Genomic DNA, 20754 nt, shown 5'->3' with positions numbered 1-20754 from the left:
TGACGGGCGGTGACCCTCATGGATGGGGGGGCTCTGATAATGGGTGACCGGCGGTGACCCTCATGGATGGGGGGGCTCTGATCCTAGGTGACTGGCCGTGACCCTCATGGGTGGGGGGGCTCTGATCCTGGGTGACCGGCGGTGACCCTCATAGATGGGGGGGCTCTGATCCTGGGTGACCCTCATGGATGGGGGGGCTCTAATCCTGGGTGACCAGCGGTGACCCTCATGGATGGGTTGGGCTCTGATCCTGGGTGACCAGCGGTGACCCTCATGGATGGGGGGGCTCTGATCCTTGGTGACCGGCGGTGACCTTCATGGGTGGGGGGGCTCTGATCCTGGGTGACCGGCGGCGACCCTCATGGATGGGAGGGACTCTGATCCTGGGTGACCGGCGGTGACCCTCATGGATGGGGGGGCTCTGATTCTGGGTGACCGGCGGTGACCCTCATGGATGGGGGGGCTCTAATCCTGGGTGACCGGCGGTGACCCTCATGGATGGGGGGGCTCTGATTCTGGGTGACCGGCAGTGACCTTCATGGGTGGGGGGCTCTGATCCTGGGTGACCGGCGGTGACCCTCATGGATGGGGGGGTTTGATCCTGGGTGACCAGCGGTGACCCTCATGGATGGGGGGGCTCTGATCCTGGGTGACCGGCGGTGACCCTCATGGATGGTGACCCTCATGGATGGGGGGGCTCTGATCCTGGGTGACTGGCGGTGATCCTCATGGATGGGGGGCTCTGATCCTGGGTGACCGGCGGTGACCCTCATGGATGGGGGGCTCTGATCTTGAGTGACCGGCGGTGACCCTCATGGATGGGGGGCTCTGATCCTGGGTGACCGGCGGTGACCCTCATGGATGGGGGGGCTCTGATCCTGGATGACCGGCGGTGACCCTCATGGATGGGGGGGCTCTGATCCAGGGTGACCGGCGGTGACCCTCATGGATGGGGGGGCTCTGATCCTGGGTGACCGGCGGTGACCCTCATGGATCGGCGGGCTCTGATCCTGGGTGACCGGCGGTGACCCTCATGGATGGGGGGGCTCTGATCCTGGGTGACTGACGGTGACCCTCATGGATGGGGGGCTCTGATCCAGGGTGACCGGCGGTGACCCTCATGGATAGGGGGGCTCTGATCCTGGGTGACCGGTGGTGACCCTCATGGATGGGGGGGCTATGATCCTGGGTGACTGGCAGTGACCCTCATGATGGGGGGCTCTGATCCTGGGTGACCGGCGGTGACCCTCATGGATGGGGGGCCCTCATCCTGGGTGACTGGCGGTGACCCTCATGGATGGGGGGGCTCTGATCCTGGGTGGCCAGCAGTGACCCTCAAGGATGGGGGGGGCTCTATTCCAGGGTGACCCTCATGGATGGGGGGCTCTGATCCTGGGTGACCGGCGGTGACCCTCATGGATGGGGGGCTCTGATAATGGGTGACCAGCGGTCACCCTCATGGATGGGGGGGCTCAATAATGGGTGACCAGCGGTGACCCTCATGGATGGGGGGGCTCAATAATGGGTGACCAGCGGTGACCCTCATGGATGGGGGGGCTCTGATCCTGGGTGACCGGCGGTGACCCTCATGGATGGGGGGGCTCTGATAATGGGTGACCGGTGGTGACCCTCATGGATGGGGGTTTCTGATCCTGGGTGACCGGCGGTGACCCTCATGGATGGGGGGGCTCTGATAATGGGTGACCGGCGGTGACCCTCATGAATGGGGGGCTCTGATCCTGGGTGACCGGCAGTGACCCTCATGGATGGGGGGCTCTGATAATGGGTGACCGGCGGAGACCCTCATGGATGGGGGGGCTCTGATCCTGGGTGACCGGCGGTGACCCTCATGAATGGGGGGCTCTGATCCTGGGTGACCGGCAGTGACCCTCATGGATGGGGGGCTCTGATAATGGGTGACCGGCGGAGACCCTCATGGATGGGGGGGCTCTGATCCTGGGTGACCGGCGATGACCCTCATGGATGGGGGGCTCTGATCCTGGGTGACCGGCGGAGACCCTCATGGATGGGGGGGCTCTGATCCTGGGTGACCGGCAGAGACCCTCATGGATGGAGGGGCTCTGATCCTGGGTGACCGGCGGAGACCCTCATGGATGGGGGGCTCTGATCCTGGGTGACCGGCGGAGACCCTCATGGATGGGGGGGCTCTGATCCTGGGTGACCGGCGATGACCCTCATGGATGGGGGGCTCTGATCCTGGGTGACCGGCGGAGACCCTCATGGATGGGGGGGCTCTGATCCTGGGTGACCGGCGGTGACCCTCATGGATGGGGGGCTCTGATCCTGGGTGACCGGCAGTGACCCTCATGGATGGGGGGCCTCTGATCCTGGGTGACCGGCGGTGACCCTCATGGATGGGGGGCCTCTGATCCTGGGTGACCGGCGGTGACCCTCATGGATGGGGGGCCTCTGATCCTGGGTGACCGGCGCTGCTTCTGTCAATCACGGTCTTATGCAGAGCCAGTTACGGATGGGATTCTCAGCAGCCCTGGTGCTACGGTGTAAGGTCTTAAGAGTTTCTGGTTGTAATTTCTGATATTTAAATGTTTTCCTCATCTTCATTTTTGCTTGAGAGAAAGTGTCACTCATAGTCATTGAATGTCACTCATAATTACATGAAATTTGCGAAAGTGTCACTCATAGCAATCAGAAGCCTTGGCACCTATGTCTACATCTATCACCGCCGGGCCCCTTCAAATCGTTTAGGGGGTGTCCAATCGCCTTCGTAGCACCCCTGGGGATGAAGCTCGCCCATCTTAACTTTATTGGCGATCTGAATGTGTATGTTGAGGCCTCGCCTCTTATTGATGACGTAGCTGCTGAGAGCATGTTGACGGGACTGGTTACTAGCGCCACACCTGGTCCTCTCGAACCTTGGCTCCCCACAGGCCATGCCCCCTCTCCCTGTGCCATGGACTCACCATCTCATCTCATGAACCCTTTGACCCCCCATATACCCCTCCGAGGGGCCTCTCGAGCTCGGGCTGGACTCGCGCCCTGGCATTAGCCCAGCCTTTAGGGTCCTTTAACTTACTTCAGGCCAGCCACCCATCCCCCCATGACCACTAATGGGGGGGAGCTCCATCGCCCTACAATCCTGGCGCGCCCCAGCCCTGCATGTCTTATCCCTGCCACTGGAGGGTTCGAATACAGGACAAGCCGCCGCTTCCTGGTTCAATGTGGCTCCAACTTTGACTAACAAGCATTAAAAACGCAATCGGTCTCACCTTTCATTAAGTTAAAGCCATTTGGTTTGCTATTCAATACCATTAGCAAAGCAAATGGCTTTAACTTAATAAAGGGCGAGACCTATTGCATTTTCAGTGCTTGTTTTTATCTCCCACAGGAAAAGCGTTTCCAGTGGGACAAATCACTAACATTAAACTCCCACAAAACATGAGGGTATTCCATGTCCTTTCCCAACACTCATCCCTGCCTTTTTCGGTATATGTTTATACGGGCGTTAAGAGGGATGTCTTTGCAAAAACTAAGACAACCCAAAATGCGGCAGCTTTGCGTGTGCTCACAACATGCAAAATAATCAGGTGCATGTCTCATAACCAGAAACACAAGTTCATGCCAACGCTACCCAATAACAATCGCAACTGCAGAAAAAGCAGACCATCTGGTTGATATTTCACAAATGTAAGTCCTTTTACAAGACCATGTACGGCCAGACACGAAAGCCTTCTCCTGGCCTCCCATGGAAACCCAATCAATCAGGACACTTGTAAAGAGCACTACATACCCATGGGGGTCTCGAGGTGCTGGGGGAGGGGCTGCTACTGCTTAAAGAGCCAGGTCTTGAGGAGTCTTCTGAAGGCCAGTAGGTCCTGGGTCTGCCATAGGTTAGTGGTGAGGGTGTTCCAGGTCTTGGCAGCGAGCTGGGAAAAGGATCTGCCTCCGGCAGTCGTTCTTCGGATGCGGGGGACAGTGGTGAGGGCGAGGTCGGCGGAGCAGAGCTTGTGGGTGGGAGTGTAGAAGCTGAGTCGTCTGTTGAGGTATGCTGGGCCGGTGTTGTGGAGTGCTTTGTGTGCGTGGGTGAGGAGCTTGAAGGTGATCCTCTTGTTGACGGGGAGCCAGTGTAGGTCTCTCAGGTGGGGGGTAATGTGACTGCGGCGGGGGATGTCGAGGATCAGACGTGCGGTGGCAATCTGGATACATTGCAGCTGTCTCAGTAGCATGGCCGACGTTCCTGCGTAGAGGGCGTTACCATAGTCCAGCCTCCTGGTGACGAGGGCCTGGGTGACTGTTTTTCTTGTTACGGTGGGAATCCACTTGAAGATCCTGCGAAGCATTCAGAGGGTGTTGAAGCAGGACGAGGAGACAGCGTTGACCTGCTTAGTCATGGTGAGGGTAGAGTCGAGGATGACCCCCAGGTTGCGTGCGTGTTCCGTGGGTGTCGGGGCTGGTCCCAGTGTGGTCGACCACCAGGAGTCATCCCAGGCCGAGGGGGTGGATCCGAGGATGAGGACCTCCGTCTTGTCAGAGTTCAGCTTCAGTTGGCTGTTCCTCATCCAATCGGCGACATCCTTCATTCCTTCGTGGAGGTTGGTTTTGGCTGTGTGTGGGTCTTTGGTGAGGGAGATGATTAGCTGGGTGTCATCAGTGTTGGAAATGATGTTGAGGTCGTGTTGACGGGCGACGTGGGCAAGCGGTGCCATGTAGATGTTGATCAGCGTCGGGCTGAGGGAGGAGCCCTGGGGGACGCCATAGATGATCTCAGTGGCATTGGAGCGGAAAGGGGAGAGGAGGACGCTCTGAGTACTGCCAGAGAGGAAGGAAGTGGTCCAGTCCAGGGCCTTCTCTTGGATCTTGGCTTCGTGGAGGCGTGTTCGTAGCGTGCGGTGGCAGACCATGTCGAAGGTGGCTGACAGGTCCAGGAGGATGAGGGCCGCTGTTTCTCCGTTGTCAAGCAGGGTCCTGATGTCATCGGTGGTGGCAATGAGGGCGGTATCGGTGCTGTGGTTGCTGTGGAAACCGGACTAGGATGGGTCAAGGATGGTGTTGTCTTCGAGGTAGCAGGTCAGTTGTTTGTTGGCGATCTTCTCTGTGACTTTTGCCGGGAAGGGGAGCAGGGAGATGAGGCGGAAGTTCTTGAGGTTCTTAGGGTCCGACTTGGGTTTCTACAGTAAGGCGTTGATCTCGGCGTGCTTCCAGCTTTCCGGGAAGGTAACAGTTTCGAAGGAGATGTTGATAGCTTTGCTGAGTTGGGGTGCAATGGTTGTGCTTGCTCTGTTGAAGATGTGGTGGGGGCATGGGTCTAGCGGTGAGCCGGAGTGAATGGTGTTCATGCTCTCGCTGGTGTTATTGTTGTTGACGCAGGCCCAGGAGAGCAAACAATTGGTGCAGGTGGTAGTAGGGCAGGTGGTGATTGTTGAGGCGGTTGTGGCGTTTGAGCTGTTGTGGATGTTGGTGATCTTGCGGTGGAAGAAGGTGGCCAGTGAGTTGCACAGGTCTTGCGAAGGCGGGATGTCGTTGGTGTTTCAGCTGGGGTTAGAGAGTTCCTGCATGATGTTGAAGAGCTCTTTGCTGTTGTACGCATTGTTGTCTAGGCGGTCTTTGAATGAGGCCCTCTTGGCAGCTCTGATAAGTTGGTCGTGTCTGCAGGTGGTGTACTTGGGGGCTGAGTAGCTGTCCAGTGATCGTTCGCAGAGTTAGATCTTCTCTAGTTTCCGGCATGTTCGTTTGGAGGCCAGGAGGTCTTCAGTGAACCAGGTGGCTTTCTTGCTGGTGTGGCTGTTGGAGGATGTCTTGAGCGGGGCGAGGGTGTTGGCGTAGTCGTCAATCCACTGTCTGAGGTTGCGGGCAGCGGTGTTGGGGTCCGTGGAGTCAGCGGGTGGGTTCTGGGCGAGGGCGGTGGTGAGCTTCGAGGAGGCTGTTCATAGGCTGAGAGAGGCGCGCTACCCGTAGCATCAGGTGAACAGGCAGCCCGACCCCAATTGCAGTCAGGGTGAGACCAGACGCCCAAGAGCTCCGGTGCTGTTCTCGGAATCCAGCCCCCCACACAATATCAACCCTATGGAGGCCCATATCTCCTTAGCTCTTCTCCCATCTGTCAGCTTAGGGTCGTGGGGCACTGGCCGCACCTAAGGAATTACTGGAAGTCTACCCCGTGACCCTGCATGTGCGCAATTCCACAGTCGGAAGTTGTGACCATGATCGCTCTTAGTTACATTCACAGCCAGGAGGACACGTCGTGCGTGCAGGAATTGGCCCATTATTTCGGGTAAATTACCCCTCCCCCCCCCCCCGAACCAGCGAGGCCAGGAAGGGTTGCAAATCGGGCACATACATTAAGGTGTGGAACCCTGCCTATCAGAGGGTAAGCGAGCCAAAACCATGACTGCAACACAAATGTACCCCCATTGTCCCCAGCTGACAGCCAGTCCTCGCAGTTTCCAGCCCCCACCCGAGGCGCCCGCCCTCCGGCTCCACACCTGGCTTCTTCTCACAGCAAGGATGCGGGTACCCAGGATGAGCTCGGTAAGGGCATCTGCGACTGACTGATACAGATTAAGGCAAGCAAGACATTTCTGACCTAGGACTGACTGCACCCCAGCTCTCTGTGAGACATGTGACTGAATTCCCCCGGCCCTGCCAGCCTCTCACTGTGGGTAGTCTCGACGGACTTTGCCCCTCAACCCCCGCTTCCCGTTTGCATCATAGATGGTCTGATGTTGAACTTGTGAAAGTGGGTAAATGTATGCAACAATTTCCCAAAAGCACCATTATATAAAATTGCATTTGCTTTTGTGGACCTCTAAATTCATCTTTAACGATGAATGTATGGGTTTAAGAAGTCCAAGGTGCAACAAAGTGCTTATGGCATATGCTGTGAGCCTGGACAGGGTGCCACTTTGCATCTCCAACCACGCTAATGACGATACTTCTCAAACTCCGCTATGAGATCCCCGACTCGCACTCGGTCGCGCTGCGAGGTCATTTAATGTCAGTAGGAACTAGACAGATCTCTGAAAACATATCTGGCACACCAGGGGCACCGAGGCCCTGCCGCCTCCTTGTACGCTTGTTGCGAGGGTGTGAGTATAACTACTGCAAGCTCGCTGGTGCCCCACTGGGACATTGGGATCCTCAAGGAGAGGGCACATAGGGGACCCCAGATCGCCCACACTAGCAGAGCAGCTAATGCCCTACCCGGCCGCACACAACGGCCACTACTAAGCCCCATGCAGTGTATCCCCGCTCCTGCGAACCTATTGAAAAACCTAGGATGGGGTGGGGGTGTGGACGCTGTGATGCTGACGTCACGTGCCCTCCCCCCCAGTGCCGCCTGAGGACAACAGGGCCTCCAGCACTCTTGGAGCCCCAAGCCCGCCCACTTAATATGTCCCCAGCGGTCACGGCACCGGAGCCGATTGGCTGACCAAATGAGGCAGCAAAACCCGGTACCACCATAAAGCGCACATAACCGTTCCCCCAACAACCAATGGAATCTTGCTAGGGGAACAGCGCTCCAAGCCCTGGGAGATACCCCGTATGCCGTTGTCGAACAATTCCGACACAGGACACACACCCGACACTGGCCGGAGGAGCTGCATCGCCCCCCCAGCGGACACCCGTCCAAGACACGCATCCAGAAGCGGGACACACACCGGCACTGGCCAAAGGAGCTGCATCGCCCCCTCTCCCCCTCGCAGACACCCGTCCAAGACACGAATCCCGAAGAGCAGCAGACAAGAGGCCCGACAGTCCATCTTCGCCATGACGCAGAGTTTTCTATTTTAGAGCCGTCCCACTTGGACAGACTGCCCTGCTGACGTAAAAGGATTATTATCTTCTTTATGGGGCCATCTGGTTTTTTTTCTTTTCTTTTTTTTGTCCTCATAAATGCCACCAGAAATTGTCGACTCTAGATGGGCTTTTCTCCGGGCCACTTACACGGGCTAATTGTTCCCGCCCTGGATCCCGTGGATAGCCAACGGAGATCACCGAGAGGTAGGTCGTTTCTTTATCCCTCTCCCATTCATGATGTATCGTGCCTCTTTGGGAGGACAGGACCACTAAACCTCTGGCATAATCATTGGACGTTTTTGTATACCTTGTCCGTTATCTCTCAGACCATGCAGTTAATTGGGGCCAGATCTTAACAGCACTTTCCCCTCCACACATTAGGTCTAAACGACTAACAGCCATAATATTCTTAAGACAATCTGCAAATCGAGGAGGACTTACAGATTTCCACTCCCTGCAGATCTCCCTTCTGGCTATAACAATAATATAAAAGATAAACTGCGATATGCTGTTACTAACATTATAGTCCAGGAGGAGACCAAAAAATATCAATCTGGGGGAACAAGTGATTGGTTTTGATAGTACCTCTTCTAGGAAACCACAGACCTGACTCCAGTAACTGATGATTTCAGGGCAGTCAACAAACATATGTGTATCATCTGCACCTGGAGACCTGCATCTTGGACAGACATATTCTTCTGCCAAAATCCTTGACAATTTCGCAGGAGTCCAATAGACCCTATATGCTGTGAATAAATGGTCCCTTCTAAGGTTAGATGGTTTTATAATTTTTTGAGAAATTGTGAATGAGTCTGTCCAAACCTTCAGCATCTCTTCAGAGTCTTGAGTTACGAGGTTATCCCAAAGCTTGATGGTTTCAGCTCCTAGTTCCTCTTTCGCCCCCACCAATGCATTGTACCAAAGTGACACCTCTCCTTTTCTTCCTGTCCCCCTATTGATAAGTTCCAAAATCGGGATCTCGTCCTTATTAGCCCAACACTGGCTACCCCACCAGGAAGACAGCTGATAGAATTTAAACCTAGAAATGGAAACCCCTGTTAAATTTGATAAAGATTCCCAACTTAATAGTTCGGAATTATTACACAGGTCCCCCCACTTGGTTAAACCTGCAGCTCTCAAAGGAAGAGCCAGCCGATCTAATAGGCAGTCTGGTGTACCTGGGGAGTCCCATATGGGGGCTTGCGAATGGTAGTAGGGTATGTCCAAAATTCTACGGATTGCCTTCCAAATGTTAAGTGCTGTCTTAAGAAGCTTCAGGTGAACCTTCTTAAAAAAACTTCTGGTCCCCGAATTTGTAGATGAAAAACTCTAAACCTTGTGGCAAGTCTGAGAGCATGGCCTGGAAAAGTCTTCCATGTGAGGAAGAGTCTAATTTGTTTGCCAGGAGTCTAAAATTCTTAAATTGAAAAGCATAACAATAAAAAAGTAAATCAGGAAGAGCCAATCCGCCCAGTTTCAGCCCCCTTCTTAATTTCCGCCATCTGTTTTGCCCCATAAAGAAGATAAGAAACCTTTTACGCCAGCAGTAGGTTGGGGAAGTCCGTCCGAATGGGACGGCTCTAAAAGAGAAAAGAGTACATCACCATAACCTCTTTTCCAATAGCTGGCCACCGTTTTGCATGAACGGTGACGCCAGCCAATATAAAAGAGGGGTTGGCCTTAACCCTGCTAGTGAAAGGTAACTCTGAAACATAAATCTCGCCAGCGAGACTGCGCATGTGCGCAGCCTACGCTAGCTGAGACCTAAAAACGTTGTGAATGGGCCCAACGTGATTTGCCCAAGATTATGCAAATTGATGAAATGGAGAAGCTGGGACAAGAACTCGATCAGGAGACCAGTTTCTACTTTCAACAACATAGTAACTACTATCCCATGTACACTACCTTGACCCATACGTATAGCAAAGCATTTCACATGTTCACATTCAGAAGTTCAAACAGCTACAAGGTGACGCACGACAGGCTATACCTTTTCATTGTAAAATAAAAAAGTTGTCAAAGCCAACAGGTCTAGCCCCCAACCACTGTACAATGCCATATCTTTTTACTAAAATGTATCCTACATGCAATAACAAATCTATAAAAATAAAAAGAAGTGGCCCAGGTACACAAGTCCTGAAACTAAAGTGCCCACTTGTTTAGGCATGTGTGCGCGCGATCAGTCAAAGCGGTCACTCACAGTCCAAGGCAGCCAATGGCTGAAGACTGCTGGCCCTTTATCCATGCTATATCGATGGGAGGTGGAAACGAATGTCGATGACAGTTGAACCGGCCAATCAAGGACTACTGCTGACTGAAAGACTTCTATTTATGCATTTATGAGGTTAGGCTATAATTAAAAAGACAAAATACAGCAGGAGGTGCGACAGCTAGAGCCACGTTTAAGTCAGAGCGGAAACTGAGCCCCAGTGAGCTCCTGTGGCCAACGGTGCAGCTCACAGCGCAGGTCTGTGGAGGTTGCCTCCTTCTCCTCATCAAGCCAACCACAAGGACGTGCAGCTTCCGCAGAGGAGGACAACGCCTGTGCAGCGCCAACGAAGAGTAGCCAAGGCCACCGCGGAATTCACTTTCTTTGCTTTCCAGGCAGCAGGATGTAACAAATAAACTGATATTATGCATCCATCTGGGAGCGAAAGAGGGCACACAGAGCTACCGCTTAAAATATTAGCTGATAAGGACATATTATTTATCTGCACATTTTGTCCGTATTGTGACAGAAAGCATCAGCCTTCCAATTCCGGCCTCCGCCTTGGGCTGTGGTTTCTCCAGTTAGATACAGCATCCTTCCCACTGCTTGCGGGTCATGTCAGAGGTGGCTTCGCTGAAAGGAAAGATTGAAAGGCATTATGGGGCATATTATCAAGAAGGCGATAAGATTATCGCCGCTTATGCGTCAGGAAACTGCCGCTAAAGCGGTGATAATGGGCTTGATAATATGTCCTTGTGAATTCCCATAGCAGCCCCGGTTCTGGTGTGAACCTGGGCTGCTATGGGAATTCTCAAGGGCATATTATCAAACCATTATCGCCGCTTTAGCAGCAGTTTCCTGCCACTAAAGCGGCGATAATTTTATTGCCTTTCTTGATAATATGCCCCCAAGTGCCCTTGTTGTAAGAGACCAAAGTGCCCTAAATTGTCGCCACGTCTCCAATGCGGCGTTTAGATCAAAGCAATAGAACAAGTCTGAAGAGTCCCTTCCTGATTGTCCTGCAATGTTATTGCTTCACAGGAGGTAGAGTCTGGAAACCTAGGGGCATATTATCAGGGGCTGTATCGCTGCTTTAGCAGCACTTTATGCAGCTAAAGCGGCGATATTTTTATCGCCCTATTAGCAAGCTGTCGCTAACAGCTGTTAGCGACAGTTTACTGGCAATAGTGCCCGTTTTTTTGCCGCTTTGCATGTCAGCGATATTTATCGCTAATGAAATGCAAAGTAGGCGTTCCTCACTAAAAGTAAAGGGAAACAGTCGCAAACACAACTTCCCCCTATTATCAATGCCCGCAAAGCGATGAAAAAAGTCTCGCTAACCGAGATTATCGCTTGATTTTAACGCCTGATAAAAACTTGACTTGGCCATCTTGTTAATGGGGGGTGGATTTTTAGGTTAAGTACACACTTGCCTATTAGTAAGCTTTTCATTAGCGCAGTTAATTTAGCGCTGGTATTCTCACGCTATTTCTGGTTCTCACCGCTATCACTGGATTTTGTATTGCCTTAGAGATAAGCATTGCTAATAACGCGCTATCTCGGTGATGAAATCCAGCGATAGACGGAAATAAAAAAATGCCGCAAACTTGGGTTAGTGATAATTATCGCCTCTTCCTGCTAATATGCCCCCTTGTTGTTTTAACACTTAGAGCATTCAGAGTGGGTAATTCATGGACTGCAAGTTCTAAAAGAGGTTCCAGGCCAGGAAACAACACTCTATGTTGGTTTCAATAAGTATTTGGGATCAAATCAATCAAAACAGAACATATGGAAAAATAAAAGCTTTAATGCTTTTGTCAAGAAACGAGGGTCATTTTAAAGCAAATGCACGGGTCCATACATGCGCAACACTTGACAGCACCCCCAGGGATTGTAACCCCGCCGACCGTGGCCTCAGTGAGGTCCATGAACACAGTCCCGGGTTCACTTTGGTTTCACCAGGCCGCCATTTTAGGAGAACATTCTAAATGATCCAACACAAAGAGCGTCCGGATGATCCTGAAGAAGTGGGGGTAATGTAGGAGTCCCGAGATAGGTTCTCGGCGCACATAGGTCTGTGTGCACGTGAAAATAGGCCCTGCGTGTGAGGTTAATCAAATTTAACCAATAGGCAACCTGATATTTTTGGAAAAGTGACTGAGGCACGACATCATCAAACTTTATCTACTAAAGGATAACGTGGACAAATCAAATAAAAAAAAAACACAGAATATATAATATATATAGTGCCAATATAAAACACACCCCCATTCAAGCAACACACACACCTACAGAACAAACACCATAAGAACAACATTACACAGCGTAGTGTTACGTCGACTCAATCTGCTTCGCTGGGATGAAGAAGGTTTGGGGAAGAAGAAGTCTTTTTATGTTTAATAAGCTTTATTGAAACAAAGAATAACAATAAAATACAACATAGGCCTAAAGAATAACAATGTAAAAGGATCATTTGTAAGCAAAAAAGGTAGGCAACAAAATCAAAGTAGAAAGCTGTTTACATTTTGGGGAAAAATAAGGGAAAAAGGGAGGAAAAGGGAAAGAAGGGGAAGAAGATATATTTATAAACAGTAAATAAATATTAATATTATGCTTCATAAAACCTTAAGATATGAAGGCAGTTAACTGCCGAATCGACAATGTTGCCAAGTAGTAGAAGAAAGTGAAAGAGAAAATAAAGAGGAAGGGATTCGAGGGGGTTGGAAGTTTTCAGAACGATAATGAGAAACAGAATTGATAGAAACCCTATTTAAATAAGTAGCTAATGGCAACGAGAATACATCTCTCTTTACATGTGGTTTACATTGGGAGGAATAAGCAACATCTAACCTGTGATATTGGCGCACAGTATTCCACCAGGACTTCATTGAAAGTTTGGACAGACATTTCCAGTTCATCGTAATTTGTTGAAATGCTAGAGCCAACACGAGATCAACCAACCCTTTCTCATGGGATGGTAGAGTGATGGAGTCCAATAAACTTCCCATAAAGAGAAGAAGAGTGGACTTGGGAGTATGGATCTTAAAAATGTTGGATAATCGATCCCAAATTTGTGTCCAAAAAGAAGCTACAGGGGGACATAAAAAAAGAGATGTGAAAGGTCTGCTAAAGGAAAATCACAGGACCAACATTTCTTATTAGCTGTGTGTGTGAAATTAGCGATAGAAATGGGAGTGAGATATAATCTATGATATAGAAAAAACGTAGATTGAGTGGTGGAAGCGGATCTCGAGATCCTCAACGACGAGCCTGAATCTTATTCCATAAATCAACGCTGCATTGAAAGTCTAAGTCTGGCTCCCGAACGAGCTCTCTCTTAGTCTTGACTCGCTCTGGATTCGTGGAATAGAAACATTTGTAAATTAAGGAAGCCGTTAGAAGTGGTGTCAGAATTTTAAGAAGTGAGTCCTGAGGGATTGAAGACTCCTTAGAAGGAAGGGAATAAAAAATACTTAGAATTAATTCCATGAGTATGGTAAATTTATTGAAAAATTAACAAGGGCAATAGAATGTAGCTTGAAAAACAGGAAAAGAACAGGAAAAGGTACCATCTGTCTCTCTGTCAGAGCACGCTGGCTCTTGCAGCCACTGCCACCTCTCTCGCAGACTAAGCCAAAAAATTTGATTTATTGTGACACGGTGCAGGAGAGAATCTAAGAGGTCGCCTTCAAGGTCACTTCACATCTAGACCTGCTAAGAGTCACGTTAAGTGGCTTAACTCTGCCTTGTACATAAGGTGCTGACCCTATTGCCACCACAAAGTTGGTAAAAGTGACGTTCCCGTGGCGATAGGGGCTTGTACATATGCCTCTACATTTCTGTAAGAGAGTCATATCCTCGAATTCTCCCAAATGGCCTCATGCCGTGCCCATGGTACGGAATCCTCTCTTCTTTCGGTCACCGAGGCTCTCCGAGGTGCCTTCGGTCAGGGTGGCTCTTTGGCCTGGATTCTGCTTGATTTGAGTGCCGGATTTGATACCGTGTCTCATGAAGTTCTTCTTGAACGCCTACAAAACATGGGCCCGGGAGGTTCTGCTCTGGCCTGGTTTGAGTACTTTTTATCGGGCGCTCATTCCAAGTCACCTCTCCTCCTCACGGCTCTCATGCACACGCCGTACACTCGGACATCCCTCCGGCTCATCGCTGAGCCCTACTCTCTTCAACGTATATGTCCAACCTCGGCTCAGGTAATCGACTCTTCGGGCCTGACGCGGGTGCCATATGCGGACGGCACCCAGCGCGCTCTTTCATCCTCTGAAGACACCAATAACTGTGTCGCCTGAACACTGGTCAAACTGAAGTGCTGCTATTGGGCGAACATGCTCAGTCCTGGGAGGATCCCTGGGGGCCGTCTCCTCTTGGGAGTCTGGGTGGACAACGTGGCGCGTGGGACCCGAGATAAACCTGTAGCGGGCCATCGCTTTGGGCTCCTGAGGGCCCTCGGCAACCCATGATTCAGGCGCCTCTTCTGCCCGCTTGGATTACTGCAATGTCCTGTACCTGGGAGCCAATCATCGGAGGGCTGCCGCTGACCCACAAGGCGCTGCCGGACTGCGCTGTTCACGCCCCAAATTGTCATCCGCATCGGGCCTTCTTTGTTACCCTCATCGGCTCCCTGTGGAGAAACGTGTCCCTTCCAGACCCTGTGCACCTAAGACCTGGCACTGCCAGGGCCCTCCTGCCTGACCTGAGGGTTCCTGACCGGCCTTGCCCTCTGCTGACCTCTGCTCAGCGGTGGCTCCTGGAGTCAGAACAGGGACAGTGGGGGGGAGTGGGGGGGGGGGGCTCCTCTCCCCCCCCCCCCACACAGGAAAATCCAGAACCACTTTCTTTTCAGAAAATCTCTTCCGACCTTTCTCGATCCAGCCCAGTGATACTGAACGTGCGCCCTCCTGACCTTTACAAGGCTCCCCCCCCCCACCAGCTACTGTTTAGTTGCTGAGCACTAATATTCAGAATTGTTTTTCAATAAATTGGCAAGCATCTATTAATCTGCAAATAAATATTTGTCGGTTTATTTAGCAAGTTGTGAGACCCCCTTACAATCCCTGACCCAACCTAGACCCCTCCTGCCACCCCGCTGGCACCAGTGTGGCCCTCGGGCACCCCGCAGAGCGTACTGTGTGGCCCCGGGGCCCTGTGGGCCCCATGTTCCAGCCTCTCTTTCTCTTCTTCGAGGCAGCTGCAGCTGGATGTTGTCCGGCCTAGCGTCTGGAGGCCCTGCTGAATGCAGCGAAGCGCTTTATAACACCTTTAACATAACTTCCTCCCTGGTGACCGGCAGTGACCCTCGTGGGGGGGGGGGGGGGGGGCTCTGCTGACATCTGCACCCTCTGGGGCTCAGACGGGCACTTCCTCCTGGGTGACCGGCAGTGACTCCCGACCCCCCCCATCATCACAGGGCTCATCCGCACCCTCAGGGCAGCTTGTGCAACAGCGCTCACAACAACACGGGGGGGGGGGCAGGGCTGTGCTCCTGTCGTTGGTGGGGGTCAGGGCTGTGCTCCTGTTGCTGGGGGGGAGAGGGAGGGGCAGGGCTGTGCTCCTGTTGTTGGGGGGGCTGTGCTCCTGTTGTGTAGGGGGGAGCAGGGCTGTGCTCCTGTTGTTGGGGGGGAGCAGGGTTGTGCTCCTGTTGTTGTTGAGGGGGGCAGGGCTGTGCCCCTGTTGCTGGGGGGGGGGGGGGGGTGCAGGGCTGTGCTCCTGTCGTTGGTGGGGGTCAGGGCTGTGCTCCTGTTGCTGGGGGGGAGAGGGAGGGGCAGGGCTGTGCTCCTGTTGTTGGGGGGGCTGTGCTCCTGTTGTGTGGGGGGGTTGGGCTGTGCTCCTGTTGTGTGTGGGGGGGGGGGGGGGCAGGGCTGTGCTCCTGTTGTTGGGGGGGTTGGGCTGTGCTCCTGCTGTTGGGGGGGTCAGGGCTGTGCTCCTGTTGCTGGGGGGGGGGGGCTTAGCTCCTGTTGTGTAGGGGGGAGCAGGGCTGTGCTCCTGCTGTTGTTGGGGGGGGGGGGCAGGGCTATGCTCCTGTTGTGTGGGGGGGGGGGGGCAGGGCCGTGCTCCTGTTGTTGGGGGGGGGGAGTTGGGCTGTGCTCCTGTTGTTGGGGGGGTCAGGGCTGTGCTCCTGTTGCTGGGGGGGGCAGGGCTGTGCTCCTGTTGCTGGGGGGGCTTAGCTCCTGTTGCGGGGGGGGGGCTTTGCTCCTGTTGTGTAGGGGGGAGCAGGGCTGTGCTCCTGTTGTGTGTGGGGGGGCAGGGCTGTGCTCCTGTTGCTGGGGGGAAGGGCTGTGCTCCTGTTGTGTGGGGGGCAGGGCTGTGCTCCTGTTGCTGGGGGGGGCAGGGCTGTGCTCCTGTTGCTGGGAGGGGGCTTAGCTCCTGTTGCTGGGGGGGAGGGGCTTTGCTCCTGTTGTTGGGGGGGAGCAGGGCTGTGCTCCTGTTGTTGGGGGGGGGTCAGGGCTGTGCTCCTGTTGTTGGGGGGTCAGGGCTGAGCTCCTGTTGTTGGGGGGAGGGCTGTGCTCCTGCTGTGTGTGTGGGGGGGGGGGGGGCAGGGCTATGCTCCTGTTGTGTGTGGGGGGGGGGGAGGGCTGTGCTCCTGTTGTTGGGGGGGGCAGGGCTGTGCTCCTGTTGTTGGGGGGGAGCAGGGCTGTGCTCCTGTTGTTGGGGGGGTCAGGGCTGTGCTCCTGTTGTGTGTGGGGGGGGGCAGGGCTGTGCTCCTGTTGTTGGGGGGAGGGCTGTGCTCCTGCTGTGTGTGTGGGGGGGGCAGGGCTATGCTCCTGTTGTGTGTGGGGGGGGGCAGGGCTGTGCTCCTGTTGTTGGGGGGGGGCAGGGCTGTGCTCCTGTTGTTGGGGGGGAGCAGGGCTGTGCTCCTGTTGTTGGGGGGGTCAGGGCTGTGTTCCTGTTGTTGGGGGGGGGCAGGGCTGTGCTCCTGTTGTTGGGGGGGAGCAGGGCTGTGCTCCTGTTGTTGGGGGGGCAGGGCTGTGCTCCTGTTGTTGGGGGGGAGCAGGGCTGTGCTCCTGTTGTTGGGGGGGGCAGGGCTGTGCTCCTGTTGTTGGGGGGGAGCAGGGCTGTGCTCCTGTTGTTGGGGGGGGCAGGGCTGTGCTCCTGTTGTTGGGGGGAGGGCTGTGCTCCTGCTGTGTGTGTGGGGGGGGGGGCAGGGCTATGCTCCTGTTGTGTGTGGGGGGGGCAGGGCTGTGCTCCTGTTGTTGGGGGGAGGGCTGTGCTCCTGCTGTGTGTGTGGGGGGGGGGGGGCAGGGCTATGCTCCTGTTGTGTGTGGGGGGGGCAGGGCTGTGCTCCTGTTGTTGGGGGGAGGGCTGTGCTCCTGCTGTGTGTGTGGGGGGGGGGGCAGGGCTATGCTCCTGTTGTGTGTGGGGGGGGCAGGGCTGTGCTCCTGTTGTTGGGGGGAGGGCTGTGCTCCTGCTGTGTGTGTGGGGGGGGGGGGCAGGGCTATGCTCCTGTTGTGTGTGGGGGGGGCAGGGCTGTGCTCCTGTTGTTGGGGGGGGCAGGGCTGTGCTCCTGTTGTTGGGGGGGAGCAGGGCTGTGCTCCTGTTGTTGGGGGGGTCAGGGCTGTGCTCCTGTTGTTGGGGGGGGGGGCAGGGCTGTGCTCCTGTTGCTGGGGGGGGGGGCATGGATGTGCTCCTGTTGCTGGGGGGGCTGTGCTCCTGTTGTGTGGGGGGGGCAGGGCTGTGCTCCTGTTGTTGGGGGGGCAGGGCTGTGCTCCTGTTGTTGGGGGGGCAGGGCTGTGCTCCTGTTGTGTGTGTGTCGGCGGGGGGGGGGGGCAGGGCTGTGCTCTTGTTGGGGGGGGCAGGGCTGTGCTCCTGTTTATCTGTCGGCTCAGCCTCCTCCACATCAGCTGCCAGCGTGGAGGGGGCACACGGTGCCCGGGCAGAGTCCGCTGACATCACCGAGGAGGCCTCCAGCTCAGCAAGGCAGAGCCAAGGACAGGGGAGGAGGGGGGAGGGGGGGGGGGGGAGGACAAGGAAGAAGGCAGGAGGGAGAGAGCGAGAGGGCCCACGCCGGCTCGGTGAGTCAATGGACCTCTTGGTCACAGGTTCAGGCCTCGGGGCCCACTCAGCCTTTCCTCCTTCTGATGTTGATAAAATGAGTACCATTGAGTTGGGTAACAATGAACACGTTATTACAGGAGGAGACGAGAGTGCAGGATGGAAAGGGGAAGAGGGGCCGACAGTCTCTCAGAGGCAGATAGACAAGGGCACGAGAGAGGACGAGAGGAGGGGGTGGTGGTGGGGTGGGGGTCCAGAGAGTGGGGAGGGCAGAAGGAAGAGGGGCAGTGCCTGATATGAGCAAATGGTCAAGTTTAGGAACCAGCACTTATTTTTCAGCATCAGATATTTACAGATAATAAGAGAAGGAAAAACACACAAAGCGGAGGGAAGGAGGAGGAGAAAGATGTAAAAACCACCACAAAGGGAGGAAGCAAGCACCTGCAAGAGAGATGAAGGGGGGGGGGGCACCTGCAAGAGAGATGAAGGGGGGGGGCACCTGCCAGAGAGATGAAGGGGGGGCACCTGCAAGAGAGATGAAGGGGGGGGGGGCACCTGCAAGAGAGATGAAGGGGGGGGGCACCTGCCAGAGAGATGAAGGGGGGGCACCTGCAAGAGAGATGAAGGGGGGGGGGCACCTGCAAGAGAGATGAAGGGGTGGGACCTGTCAGAGAGATGAAGGGGGGGGCACCTGCCAGAGAGATGAGGGGGGGGGGCACCTGCAATAGAGATGAAGGGGGGGGGGCTGTCAGAGAGATGAAGGGGGGGGCACCTGCAATAGAGATGAAGGGGGGGGCTGTCAGAGAGATGAAGGGGGGGCACCTGCAAGAGAGATGAGGGGGGGCACCTGCTAGAGAGATGAGGGGGGGGACCTGTCAGAGAGATGAAGGGGGGGCACCTGCCAGAGAGATGAGGGGGGGCACCTGCCAGAGAGATGAGGGGGGGGACCTGTCAGAGAGATGAAGGGGGGGCACCTGCCAGAGAGATGAGGGGGGGGACCTGTCAGAGAGATGAAGGGGGGGCACCTGTCAGAGAGATGAAGGGGGGGCACCTGCCAGAGAGATGAGGGGGGGGGCACCTGCAAGAGATATGAAGGGGGGGCACCTGCCAGAGAGATGAGGGGGGGCACCTGCAAGAGAGATGAGGGGGGGGGCACCTGCAAGAGAGATGAAGGGGGGGCACCTGCAAGAGAGATGAGGGGGGGGGCACCTGCCAGAGAGATGAGGGGGGGCACCTGCCAGAGAGATGAGGGGGGGCAGCAATGGTTTAAAGAAGCACAAGGCAGATTCAAGATTCCACAGCTTTGGTATTCGGAGCGCTTGCAGGCCGCACTTTGGGCATCGCCACTTCATCTTTCAAAAGAAACCACTGAAGAGAGGGTAGAAGAGATTATAGAAGGTATGAGGGACAGAGGGTCAGAGGGAGAAGAGAGGGCCAAAGAGAGAGGGAAGGCAGAAGAAAGGAGAGGGTACGTAGAAGAGAGGGCCAGAGAGAAGGAGTCCATGAGAGTGAGAGAGGGCCAAAGAGAGAGAGAGGGGGCAGGAGAGGGATGGAGAGAAGACTGGCTAGAGAAAGGGAGAAGAAAATGGCGGCAAATATGGGAAGAAGCAGAGGGGACTGGAAAGAGTGAGAGAGGAAGAGCTTAAGACAGGGCAGGAGACAGGGTGTGAGGAAGAGAGTAACGAAAACAGGGAGAGTAAGAGAAAGAGAGGAGCTGATAGAGGGAGAATGCTGAGGGGTAGGGGAATACAAGTGGAAAAGAGGACTGGCGAGAGGGAACGGAGAGGGGCACTAACAGAGAGGTAAAGAGCAGAGCAACAGTAGCCAGCCAAACTCACAGACGCCTCACTCCACGGAAGGTGAAAGATCATCAGCTTAGAGATGATCCAATAGCACATCGACAGCACCGAGCCAGCTTCATCCACAGCACCGAGCCTGCTTCTTCGACAGCACCGAGCCTGCTTCATCGATAGCACCGAGCCTGCTTCATCGACAGCACCGAGCCTGCTTCCAAAAGCACAACAACAGCACCGAGCTTGATTCATCAACAGCACAGAGCCTGCTTCATCGACAGCAACGAGCCTGATTCTGACAGCACATCGACAGCACTGAGCCTGCTTCATCGACAGCACCGAGCCTGGTTCATCGACAGCACCGAGCCTGCTTCATCGACAGCACTGTGCCAGCTTCCAACAGCACATCAACAGCACTGAGCCTGCTACATCGACAGCACAGAGCCTGCTTCTGACAGCACATCGACAGCACCGAGCCTGCTTCATCAACAACACTGAGCCTGCTTCTGACAGCACATCGACATCACTGAGCCTGCTTCATTGACAGCATCAAGCCTGCTTCCGACAGCACATCAACAGCACCAAGCCTGCTTCCAACAGCACATCTACAGCACCGAGCCTGCTTCATCGACAGCACTTTGCCTGCTTCCGACAGCACATTAACAGCATGAGCCTGCTTCTGACAGCACATCAACGGTGCTAAGCATGCTTCATCAACAGCACTATGCGTGCTACTTCCAAAACACATTGACAGCACCAAGCCTGCTTCATCGACAGCACTATGCTTGCCTCCGAGAGCACATTGACAGCACCAAGCCTGCTTCCAACAGCACATCAACAGCACCAAACCTGCTTCATTGACAGCACCAAGTCTGCTTCCGACAGCACATCGACAGCACCCAGCCTGCTTCATCAACAGCACAGAGCCTGCTTCTGACAGCACTGAGCCTGCTTCATTGAAAGCACCGAGCC

This window comes from Lissotriton vulgaris, chromosome 7, assembly GCF_964263255.1.
Source record: "Lissotriton vulgaris chromosome 7, aLisVul1.2, whole genome shotgun sequence".
Lineage (NCBI taxonomy): Eukaryota > Metazoa > Chordata > Amphibia > Caudata > Salamandridae > Lissotriton > Lissotriton vulgaris.
Note: the sequence above shows the minus strand (reverse complement) of the source record.